We start from the raw sequence: 13843 nt of genomic DNA, 5'->3' as shown, positions 1-13843 counted from the left end.
AAAAAGGTTAAATTGAGAAATTACCTAAATTTTTAGGGAAAACAAGAGAAATAGGATAAAATCAAAGCAAGCAAAAGAAGGAAACAAGATTGGATTCGATCAATCGTTGTAGATGAATGCTGAGGTCAAGGAGAAACACGATGGCGATTAAGATAGAAGAGAGAGAAAGAAATAGGAGTGAGAAAAGAGATTGGGAGTATGGTTTAATTTGGACAATTTTCTAATTGTTTAGTGACTTAATTTCAGCCTTTTATTTTCTAAAGATCTAAGGGTTGTAAGTGGTTCTCACAGTTCTCATTATCTTAGTGGTTCTCACAGGATCCCAAATCTATATATATATATATATATAGTTAGGTTTTTGTGAGTTTTGTTTCTTATGGTGAGTTGTGAGTTTGTGCTTGGAAATCTCAGCCACTAGATTATATTAGAGATAAATGGCCAAGATCTAATCTTACCTGTCATATAAAATCATTGTTATTTACTTATATTCTCTTTTTTCTAGTGCTACTCTTTTTTTTTTACTTTCATTTTTTTTCTCCTTTTTTTACCTCGTGTTATTATGCTTTTTTTTACAACTTTGATTTTTTTTTTCTCTTATGTTTTTCTCTAATTTTCTCATTATGTTACCTTTTTTTTCTTTTTCTTTTTGTACCAGATTTTTTTTTTACTTGAATTTTTTTTACTCTTATTTTTTTTTAAATCGTGTTATTATGCAGTTATTGTGCTTTTTTTTTACTTTGATTTTTTTTCTTTTGTTTTTTTTTTTTTACCACATGTTATTGTGCTGTTATTGTGCCGTTATTGTTATTTCACTGTTATTGTGATGTTATTCTGCTGTCACTTTGATTTTTTTTTACGACTTTGATTTTTTTTTACCACATGTTACTGTGATGTTATTCTACTGTTATTCTGCGGTTATTGTGATGTTATTCCGGTGTCACTTTGATTTGTTTTACTACTTTGATTTTTTTTTACTACTTTGATTTTTTTACTCTTTTTTTACCGCCTGTTATTGTGCTGTTATTCTGGTGTTATTGTGATGTTATTCCGGTGTTACTTTGATTTTTTTTACAACTTTTATTTTTTTTTTCTTTTTTTTACCACGTGTTATTGTGCTGTTATTCTACTGTTATTCTGGTGTTATTGTGATGTTATTCCGGTGTCACTTAGATTTTTTTTTACTACTTTTAATTTTTTTACTCTTTTTTTACCATATGTTATTGTGTTGTTATTCTAGTATTATTGTTATTCTAGTGTTATTGTCATGTTATTCCGGTGTCACTTTGATTTTTTTTATTACTTTGTTTTTCTTTACTCTTTTTTTCCCCTTGTTATTAACTTATTATGCTGTTATTCTACTGTTATTATTATTCCGGTGTTATTGTGATGTTATACCGGTGTCACTTTAATTTTTTTACTACTTTGATTTTTTTACTCTTATTCTAGTGGGTATTGTTATTCTGGTGTTATTGTGATGTTATTCCGGTGTCACTTTGATTTTTTTATTACTTTGTTTTTCTTTACTCTTTTTTTCCCCGTGTTATTATGTTGTTATTGTAATGTTATTTCTGTGTTATTGTGGTGTAATCCATCTCTTGTATTTATTATCCAATTTATTACTATTAAGTCATTTTCCCTTAGAGCATCTCCAATGGACAGCTACAATACATTGTAGCCTGATTTGCCAAGTCGGTTTTTTAAGCTGTTTTGCTTTTCAGCTACACATCGCTCCAATGGAAAGCTACAACATTTTGTAGCTTATATGGGTCCCACTTTATTAATTTCATCCAATAAAAAAATTTACCTTTTCTTTTTTTCATGTCAAGCATGTAGCTTGACAAAGCTACAATGCTTTCAAGCTACATTTGTTCATTCCCTCTCCAATGGTAAACTACTTGCTTGAAATTTTACAAAAATTGCAAGCAAGTCCCTAAAAGCAACCATTGGAGTTGCTCTTATATGCTTAAATCATTGTACAACATGTGACTTTGGGTGATAAAATCTATGATAAATCTTCTCCATTCTCCAACTTTTTTGCAACTACCAACACAAAACCAGACCACATACCACCATAAACTCCATCCTTCAGACCACACATCACCATAAACTCCATCCTTCGTCAATTCGAACAACCTATTCGCAACACCTAGCCTGCACTCCAACACCACCCCAGCAGTCTTACCTCAACTCGACATCGACACCGGTGGAAGCCACCATCACGAGAGGCAACATGATGAGGAATATATGAGCGAGTTCCGGACTAAGACTGCCAACAACGAAGATTTTATGGAAGATTTTGCCTTTTGTTTACACACTGCTGTCTCTTGAGTGTTGATTGTGTATTCACAATGTGTTTGCATCCCCTTGATTTTTTTTCCGAACATTTCTTTCCATTTATGGCTAACCGTTGGAGCGCCTTGGAACAAAATGAGTAATATTAAACTATTACTCCTTCATTTTGAGACAATCTTGATAGTGTATTTCTATAATTAAGTTGCAAAAAATTTCGACATTTTGTCCATTGTACAATGCATTTCTTGTACCCTATGCCTCTCCTTCAACTACTACATATATACTGCCATTAGTTTCATACCAACATTATTATAAACATTTGACATATAAAAAGGTAAATGTTATCATGGTTTTCTATATTAGCTTCAATCTTGATCTCAAATATAGTCTTTAACATGTTTCCGGTTCCACAAATACGATCAAGACTGTCTCAAAATGAGGCTGCTAAACTTCAAGACTGTCTCAAAACCTTGATTATAGAAATACACTATCAACAACGAAAATGAGTAATATTAAACTATTACTCCTCAACTGCTGCAGATGGAGAGGATCACAATTTTGTCACAATGTATGCTGCAGATCTGATTTATGGCTACTGATGCATCATAGTTTGATATTTTAATGTTCTTATTTAGTGGGAACATTTTCTTTGTTTCTCGGTGTTTACTTGAATGACTATAGCTTATGCAAAACAAAGTTTCTACCAACGAACTTGATAACAAATTCTTGAACAAGGCTAAAAATAACCATCACAACTTTGAGCAAGCCAAAAGTGGAGGGTACAGTTGTTCGAAAAAGTTCTAAACTGCTACTACTAACTATTACGCCTTACCAATCTACATAAAAATGATTCTAGGACCTGGAATAGTTTCCATGCCAGTCAAAATGGCCCCAAGAATGTACCCCAAGAATGGTGGCTACGTCTCAATCAAGATTAATCACCGACAACATCCAGCAAAGGGTCAGAATATATTTTAAAACCACAGTTTTCACACAACCTAGAAATACCACCTGTTGCCCCGTCTTTATTCAAGCATCACCAGCAGCGTTCCGACTTCAAAATATCTACGCCTTGGTTACCACTCGACAATCATACCATCACGCATCACCAATTAGTCACCGCGTGCTGCTTACCTTGTTCACCGCCGCGCTGCAAACAATCTACACCATAAGCATCTCGCACCAATGTACCCAAAAAAAAAAATCAAGCAACGCAATAAGTTGCTTTAGGGATGAGACAGATGTCGATAAGCCCAATGAATTTCAGTCATCCACTATAGAACCAAGTCCGGCTGAAGAAGACGCAAGGAAATTTGATGAAGTTCCACCCTTGAAAAAGCCAGTATCCGAAGAAAAGCAGACTAAATCAAGCAAGTCTATGACCCTTGTTGCAAAAACTGACACTATTGAAAAGTCCAAAGCTTCTTTAGGACGAGATTTTAGTCCGAATGAATATCAATCACTCGCTATAGAGCGAAGTCTTGTTAAAGAAGACGCAAGGAAATCTGATAAAGTCCCACCTTTGACAAGAAAGCATGACCTTTTCACGAAGGATTCATTTTGGAGTGCTCTTCTTATGGCAAAATCATTGAATCAATGGAATTAATTTATATCACTAGCTGAATTAGTGATTGTATGAGAAATTGATTTGGGGATTTTGAGTTTTCTAGGGTTCGCGATTTTAGGGGAGATATAGGAATTAAGAGGGATTTTAGGGGATAGTGGATGAACGTTTGATCTGAACGTTTGTTCTCAGCTGTTGGTTTCTTCTAATTCAATGGTTTAGATTTTCCAAACTCACAACTCACCGTAAGAACCAAACTCACGAGATCCCGCCTCTCTATATATATATAACTGGATTGAAGCGCTGTGAATGCGCCACGTGTCAACCCAGCATTAAATACAAATATTTATTACAGCTGAACATTAAATATAAACATAATAAATGCTAGATAAATCTTAGCAAAGTATTAATTAGAGTTTAATAAATTTATAAAATTACATACTCCGTATAACAATTACGGTGATTTGATTTTAAATTTATATAAAAAAAATTTTAATAAAAATTCTAAAATGTAAATAATTACGTTCATTTCGAAAAATACTTTCATATGAGTATAATTTTAATTATATTTATTGAAATATTTTGATTTGTAGAGATGATTAAAGTGAGTTTCTCACAATGTTTTACATTTATGAAAAAAAAACATTTTGGGAAAGTTATAAAACTTCGATCATTAAATCAATTAAAAAAAATATTTGGAAGAGTCATTGTATTTATTAAAAACAGAACTTAAAGGAAACTACTAAGAGATATGCTTTTATAGTGTGGGAATGAAAAAAATTATATTGCGAGAAATTGAATACATATGATCGAGATTTTGATAGGTTTAAATAGTGTGATAACGAATACGTGTACGAATATGTACACAGTGATCGCGATAGCATTTGAATAATCAAAACACCGTAACATTTGCACAACACTATAACGCAATTACGCTGCGTAACACAACTACATATTCACAGTAACACAGGTACACCATGGACGACACCATGAAAGTAACGCATAAATATTCATCGAAGTAACTTGATTACAACATTAAAAGTAACATAACACTACAATTAGAGTAAAACAGCTAAACCATTACGATAATAAGGTAATCTCAGCCATATGAAACCTTTCCATTGACATACATAATAAATAATAATATCACTTAATATAAACAATTCATAAGTGTTGCAAAGGAAATCACATTGAAGGATTATCTCATTCATAGCGACTGAGCACACATTCTTACCCGCATCATACTCATATTGTTTCCAAGATGTCTGAACTCCACCCTGCACATGATTCCAAAGTAAAGGTACCAAAGACTAAGCTTCAAAGGTAGTATGAAACTAGTTTTAGGCTATAAAGAGTAAAAAAAAAAAAATAAACAAGAAAATAAAAATGACCTCATTATACATGTCAAACTATTAGGTAAATTATTTAGGGACAATATTGGGGGTTTACAACTTTTCCTTACTAAACTTAGAAAGGGGACAATAATTGTGGGATAAATTTTTGGAGATAGGGGGCAATAAAAAATAGGATGGAGGGAGTAACTATATATAACAAAAAATCACAAATGAAACTCTTTTTGTCAAACCCCTTGTCCCTTTGAAAACACTAAACATTTCACATTTATGCACAAAAACTACCGGGGTTAAGAATGCTTTGAATATCGACCTTGAGTAAGCGGTTATAAAGACGAACTTGAGCCTCTTTTTTAGAAGCTTTCTAGTGAGTTCAGGCCATAAATATGACAGAAGTAACTCTAAGGGTATGTTTGGATTGACTGATTTGGAGGGAAAAGAAAGGGAGGGAGAGTAAGGGATTTAAAATCTCTTATTTGGATAGCAAATAAGGGTGGAGAGAAATGGAGGGGCAGAGATTTGGAGGGATCCAATTTTCCCTCTCCAAGGCTAATCAAAATCTCTCCACAATGGGCAAGATTTTGAGGAAAATTGTATCCAAACAACCACACTTCATTCCCCCTCCCCTTCCCTTCTCTCCCTTTCCCTTCCCTCCTTCTCCCTCCCCTTCCTTTCCCTCCACATTTACTATCCAAACACAGGAGAAGTGTGAAGTAACATTGTCATTACTTATACAATTAAAAGTAACACTACTATACAATTATTGTAACATAGTTATACCAATAAAGTAACACAATTATACTAATAGAGAAAATGGAAAACAATATATGAAGTTATGTTCTAAGCTAGTAGGTTGTGTATACTCACATCAGGACCACAGAATGCATAAGCAACTAAGTCAAACAAAAATTACGAATACTAAACAACCGTATGTTTAACATATGTAGTATCATAACCAACTCCCAAATATAATAAAAGCATTATCCCTATTAATAGCATGCCCAATATGATGCACTTATTCACTTTATCGGCAAAAAATAAATTTTTTTTTTTTTTTGGTGGAAATGTAAGTCATATTATAACCACATCCTACAACGGGATAATCACCAATTACAACCGATTCTGTTACGCTCCTTTTATCAATAGGAGCCAAATCCCAACACATTCAGCTAGCTATTACATCAGACCACGTTGTCTACACCAGCATACATCAGACTCAGACTGAGACATCAAGCTATATTTGTATTTAATTAACGCTAATCTACCATCCTCTTGTACCATTCTAAGAATGACTTTAGGGTGCAGTACCCTACCTTCCACACGACACAAATTTCTTGCATTCCAAATGTGGTATTGTAAAGCAACCATCAGTGAACTTAGCAGCTTCCTCCTAAACGCGAGATATCCTCCTGTTTCTCATCATATCCCGAGCATTACCATTGCCAGCGACCTGGATTTGCGGCCAATTGAGTCCTATCATGACATTGTTGCGTAAATATGCATTGTTGAAAAATATGATCATGGTCTTCAGGATGAATTCCACACAGATAACACGTTTTACGATCGTAATGCCCATCCCGCACAATCTATCCGAGTGAGAAGTCTTCCTTCTTTGAATTAGCCAAGCATTAAAGCAATGCTTAGGCGTGTTCAATCTGCTCCAAACTATGTTATGCCATTGTACTTTAGGCCAATTCTCCTGATGAAGCCAATCATAACGGAAGAGATAGTATACTCCATTCATTGCTACCCAACCATTTACTGCGGTATACCCAACTTTGAGTTTTTCCTTGTGACAAAGACATATCTGTCTCCACGCCCATGAGCTGCTTAAACTAGGTTGATATGTGTACCAATCCCTTCCTTTCAGATAAACTTGATCAACCCATTTAATCCATAAGATATCCTTTTTAGACGCAAGCCACCATACCAATTTTCCAATTGCAGCAATATTCCACAGCCTACTGTCAATGATGCCCAGTCCACCATTCACCACAGGCCTGCAAACAATTTTCCAAGAAACCAGGGGAGATTTAGAGTAACAATCAGTCCCTTCCCAAAGGAAGTTCCTACATAAGGCTTTAATCCTATCCATGACCCCAGCTGGAATAAAAAAATCTGAGACCAATAGTGATGCAAAGTCTCCAACACTGATCTAACCAAAATCAGTCTACCAGTGTAAGAAATGCGTTTTATTCCACCCATTGATTCTTTGCACCATTTTTTCCACTAAAACTGCACAATCCACCTTTGAAAGTTTTTTGTGAGAGATATTTACCTCTAAATACTTGAAAGGTAAGCTTCCCTTCTTGAAGCCAGTCTTCCTCAGGATAACATGCTCCACATCAGTCTGAACTCCATTGAAAATGATATCAGTTTTATCATTGTTGATGTTGAGCCCACTTGCTTTAGAGAAAAAATCAAATGTTGTTACAATGGTAAAAATAGAAGCCACATTCCCTTTACAAAATAGAAGCAGGTCATCCGCGAACATCAAGTGAGTCATTTTGATCCTTTTGCATAATGGATGATATCTAAAAATAGGGCCCCTGCACACTGTATCCAAAAGGCGACTCAAGTATTCCATGCATAGAGTAAATAGTAAAGGAGATAGAGGGTCTCCTTGACGTAAACCCCTTTTACCCTTGAAGAATCCATGAGTATGACCATTGAGAGAGATGGTGAATGTAGTGGTTGTAACACATTGCATAACCAAGGTAATGAAGTTCTTGGGGAAATTAAGAGCATACATCATTTGTTCCACAAATTTCCACTCTATGGAATCATAAGCTTTCCTCAAGTCAACCTTTAACATACACCTAGGAGAAACACTTGCTCTGGTATACAAGCGTACTAAATCCTGGCTAATCAGAATATTACCCATGATACCGCATCCTTTAACAAAAGCTGCTTGAGCTGGGTTAATCAGTTTAGGTAAACAAACAGCCATCCTTGCACAGAGAACTTTAGAAATGAGCTTATAAATGGTATTGCAACACGCCAGTGGTCTGAATTCCTTCACACTAGTAGGGTTTTTGACCTAGGAATCAACACCAAAGTGGTACTATTCATCTGTTTCAGGAGTTGACCTCCTTTGAAGAAATCAGTGATGGCCCCACAAATGTCATCCCCCATAATGTCCCACCCTGCTTTAAAGAAACAACTCGAATACCCATCAGGCCCAGGGCTCTTTCCATCAGGTATATCAAAGAGAGTCTTCTTAATCTCTTCCTTAGTAGGTGTTTGGTTTAAAGCATTTCAGTCCTCATTATCCAAGGTAACACCTCCGGCCACTATGTTAGTATTCACATCCTCAGAAACTCCTTGAGAGTCAAGCAGTTCCTGGTAGTAATCCACAAACGCCTGCATAATAGTCTCAGGAGTGTTACACAGGTTGTCATTCATATCCTGAATTTGCAAGACCTTGTTACTCATTTGCCTTTGCTTAATTGCCCTATGAAAGAGTGAAGTGTTAGCATCCCCTTCCCTAGCCCAATCACATTTTGCCTTCTGTTTCAGGAAGTCCAGTTTGGCTTTATGCATCATCTGATAACTAGCACGAAGGTTATGTTCATTATCCATGAGCTACCTGTTTTGAGGATCCATCTGTAATTCCTTTTGAGCATTCATCATCAAATCGTATGCAATGTCAGAGTTCTTTTCTATATCAGAAAAGAGATCTTTGTTCAACTTCTTCAATTGAAACTTCAGTAATTTCAACCTTCGACCACGATACATCTTTGTGCCACGAACATGACACCTCCAACCTTCCTCAACAACAACCTTGAATTCAGGAAGCTCAGTCCACATATTGAAAAATTTAAAAGGTCGAATTTTCTTTACATTCATATCCTTGCATTGAATGAAACAAGGACTGTGATCATAATCTCCTTCAGGTGCATAGTAAGCAAAATAGTCAGGCCACTTATTGATCCATTCATCATTAACAAGAGTTTCATTCAATCCTACTAAACACCCTTGTTGCACTAGGTTGCTTGTTATTCCAAGTGAAGAAAGACCAGTGGACTTGGACTTCATATCCTGAAGCCCACAATTATCGATAGTGTTGGGCGGAATAGTTTCACACTCTCTAAGGAAGTCCAATCTTCTCATCCATATACAAGACATTATTAAAATCCCCAAGAACAATCCAAGGTTCCATAACTGCCACCCTCATAAGATCATTCCACAGAGGTACCCTCTCTTCAATTTTATTGAATCCATAAACAAACGTAGCATAAAAGTGGTAATTATTAATAATATCTCTAACTTTGGCATGAATAAACTGAGCACTCATCTCTACCACATCTATATCATATTTCTCCTTCTTCCATATCATCCAGATCCTACCTCCATCATGATACTGATGATTAGTCACAACAGACCACCCATTGCAAAAACTATCAAGTACCTTGTTTAGAGATCCAGGTCTAACCCTGGTCTCTAGGAGCCCAAATAGGTCTACATTAGCACTATGTAAACACCAAGTAATATCCTTCTGTTTGGTCAAACTATTCAGGCCCCTTATATTCCACACTCCAAGACTACCCATGAGAGGCAGAAGCCTCCCCTCCTCCTCCTTTGTCAACCATTTGTGTTGTACTAGCCATTTCTTTATTGTAATTCACAACAAAGGCACTTTCCTTTACTCCTTGTAATCTTGATTCATGCCTGATAATCCGTGTCAGGATCCTTGCAGGGGTGAGGATAGTACTAGTATCAGCTATGCCCGGAGTATTGGTAGGAGTTATCATAACCTCCTTCCCAGCATTTTGTACTTGACTACTCTCCCCAATTTGAGGACCAGCGCACACCGAGCACACCCGAGGTAATTTAGGGAACCCTGCTAAATCAGTAGTTGTGTCCACTGGTTCTCTTCTTCTCTAAACCTGCTTATTAGGACCCTGTGTTATTGGTTGGGTAGGTCTCTTTACCCAACCAGTGCCCCTCCTGCATTGTCTCTTTGTGTGTCCTATTCCTTTGCATTTGGTACAAGTGACTGGAAGCCAATCATACTCAACCAACACCGTGACAATCTGTCCCATCTCATCCTTAAACATGATTTTCTCACGAAAATGTTGATCAATGCCCACCTCTACCATTACACGAGCAAACCCCAGCAAAGATTTATCCAAGGTAAGATCATCAACCCTAACAAATTTCCCTATTATGGATGCCAATTTCTCCAAACATTTTGTTCCCCAAAACTTCAAATCCAAACCCATCAGTTTCACCCAAATAGGTACAGTTTTCACTGAGACTTTGGTAATCTTAGTATTTGGTTCCCAAGGTCTAATAATCACAGGCTTCCCATCAAATAGAAACATTCCTTTTTCCAGCACAAGTTTCCTATGTTCCATAGTAACAAACCTCACCACAAATAATCCATTTGGTAAGAATGCTATTTTAGAAATCTCATAATCCTTCCACTCTCTCCTAAGGTAACCTTCCATAGCTCTCCATGGAGGATTTGCCCCCATGACATATCCAAAAATCGCAAAAGACCAGTACTCAATTTCCTCTTTAACATCATCTAGTGTAAGGTTAACCATCATACCTTCCTCTTCATTAGTTGGCGTGGGTTGTTGCACTTGTTCTGTTCGCACCTCCTTACGAACGTTTGATTCCTCCACGGGTACTTAGGAGCAGTCTCATTTCTTTGGTATGGTTATCCCTGCCCTATGCAACATCGCAATCACCTCCGCCCTTATTTTCGCTACTTCCGCATCTCGATCGATTGAAGAATTTCCAATATTACTATTAATATTTGGCGTATTAGTATCATTATTTTTGTTTTTATCTGTATTAATTGATTGTATATTATTATTATTTGTAGTTTGTTTAGATTGTTGAGCGGTAGATGAATTAGGTTTGGTTGTTTTGTTCTTCGCCATTGCTGAAGAGCTTTCTCACGTACTTTCTCTCTCTAACTCATAACCGCTTTTCATATCAAGTTTTTATTAATAGTAAACTTAATCTTAAAAAAAAAAAAAAAAAAAAAAAAAAAATTATATGTTAAAACATAGTACAAAAAGCTACTCCCTCCGTCCCGGTCATCTGTTATCCTTTGGTTTTGACACAAAGACCAAGGAAAGAGGAAATGGTCAATTACTAAATGACATGTGGATGAAATTGAGTGTGAATGACCAAATTGTTCATCAAATGCAATCCTAAAATAGAAAGGACAACAATTAAATGAAACACCCAAAATGAAAAAGAACAACAAATAACCGGGATAGAGGTATGACATAAATAATCAAACTATATGAGATCAGTAAATCACAAGGAACAACGAAAACAGAATCCAGTGCCTCACAATTTGAAGCTTTATCGTTTTCCCATCTTGCTCAATTGTGCGAATTTTATGTAGAAAATATAATCATTTCCGTTTTAAGTTTAACTATCTCGAAACTCCACATCAGTGGGTCCGCAGACAAGGGTGGTAACCACGCCAACAAATGTTCTACTTCCTCCATTCAACTCCACTCTACCATCTTTCCTTTTTCATCCATTCAACTCCACTCTACCTATTTCCTAAAAAGGAATGCCAAATGACCATTTTGTCCTCATACCCCATTACTTATTTACAATATTTGCCACTCATATCCCACTACTTCTACATCAAACTCACCCTTTTCCACTCATACCCCACTTAATTATATTATACCCCATTATTTATTTACAATATTTTCCACCCAACCCCACCCTTCTTAATATTTGTGCAAAATACAAATAGGTAGAGTGGAGTTGAATGGAGGAAGTAAATGATAACAATACTTTGTAAATGTTGTAAAACAAGTACACAACCAGGCCAAACTATTGCAAATATAATACCAATGTTATAAGCACACACAAAAAGTGTATTAACATTCTCACAATGGTGTTACAACAAGGTTACACCATTATCATACGATTTGTAACATGATAAAATCTTTATTGTAACACGGCTAAACCGTCGTGGAAATATATAAACAAGCAAAAATCAAAATTAAAATAATACACTAGGAAAAAACTTCTTACTTCATCGTCGAAATCAAGCTATCTCAACAAATATTACTTCGTACAATAAATATTGTTACATTTCCGTAAAAAAAAAAAAAAATAGTGTTACGATAAAGAATAACTAGTATTACTTCTTATTCCAAGTGATGTTACTCTAAAAATTCTTATGTTACTCTAAAATAATAGAACATACAAATATCTCACTTAATAGAAGTATAAACGCATATTGTCTCCTGATTCTGCAATGATATTAACAGTAGAAATCAGAGTAAAAAATTATTTACATTTTTCAGAAGTAAACCCAATCCCTAATATAGAACAATTACTCTTACGGAATAGAATATAGCAATTTGAATTTCAATACCTAAATTTGAGTCAATATGTATGAAATTTGCAATTAAAACTTGATGAACACTAGATCTGAAACAAAATTAGGTTCAAACATTAAAATATGAACTAGATTTAAGATTCGCTAAAGCAAATAATTAAATTGCGCTACAGTAATTACAAGAAACGATAGAGCATTTACCTAGTTTTGGATCTTGAACAAATTGAACTAAAAACAACACAAAATCAAGCAAGTTGAACTATTTTTTGCAAGATCAAATGATAAATTTCAATAGAATAACAATAAATTACCTGATTCAATTGAAGTCGGACAACCATTAATAGTTCGTTTTCTCCAATTTCGCACACAAATTGGAAACGATTGAATCATGCGAATGTTGTTATAATGAAAAGAAATACAATAGAGATGTATTAGATTGAATGCAGTAAAGTATATCATCTAAAGAGGGGTGAGATTTGCATAGATGTTGAAATCATCGACCGAATTGTTCGATTGTTTTCATTTGAGAGATGCAGTAGAGAGAATAAGCAGAAGGGAGACAGTTGAAATAATGTAAGGGAGTGTTTGGTTCACCCAATATAGGTATGAGGTATGGGTTTGGAATGAACCAAACCCATATCATGTGTTTGTTTGAGGAAATGAAGGTTTCATACCCATACCTCAAACCCATGAGGTATGGGTTTCTCATACCCATGGAGGGGGTGAGTATGAGACTGATACCTATGGTATCAAATTAGATATATTAAAAAGTGAAAAAAAATTATAAAAAAAATATTTTTATATTTTTATTTGATTAAATTTTATCTACATGATTTAATAGTATAAAAATTATTATTAAAAAAAATAATATTTTAAAGATTTTTTTTAGCTTTGATTGATTTCTAACCCCATACCCCAAAATTGAACCAAACACAAGGTATGAGGTATCAAGTTCCAACCCGATACCACCCAGGTATGATTCCCGATTCCAAACCCATACCCACGCGTGAACCAAACACTCCCAAATGGGAATGAAGACGACTGAAAGTAGAAAGAAAAAAAAGAGCTTTTATTTTCTATTAGAAAATTACAAATCTGCCCTTAATGACGCGCATCAAATCTCAGCCATCAATAGATTCAGATCTGACGGCCTAGAATTAGGAACACATGAGTCCACCCTATATTTTTGAGTCCGTGAGTCCATGATACAATATCACACGTTATATTAAACAATATCACAGCTTATTCTATAAAAAAAAATTCGTGATATTTTTTGTAATACAATATCACATGTTATGCTAAACA

At 35.2% G+C, this 13843-nt stretch overlaps 1 long non-coding RNA gene across 1 annotated transcript; it reads right to left on the bottom strand.

Moving 5' to 3' along the window:
• Positions 1-4776: 4776 nt before the first annotated feature.
• LOC141626949 (uncharacterized) lies at positions 4777-13219 on the bottom strand. Its single transcript, XR_012536512.1, has 2 exons — positions 12850-13219; positions 4777-5133 (listed from the first exon to the last, which is right to left on the bottom strand). It is a non-coding gene; the product is annotated as an uncharacterized LOC141626949 (long non-coding RNA).
• Between the last annotated feature and the right edge of the window lie 624 nt (positions 13220-13843).

This window comes from Silene latifolia, chromosome Y (genome assembly GCF_048544455.1).
Source record: "Silene latifolia isolate original U9 population chromosome Y, ASM4854445v1, whole genome shotgun sequence".
Lineage (NCBI taxonomy): Eukaryota > Viridiplantae > Streptophyta > Magnoliopsida > Caryophyllales > Caryophyllaceae > Silene > Silene latifolia.
This window is presented reverse-complemented; position numbering and strand designations above follow the sequence as displayed.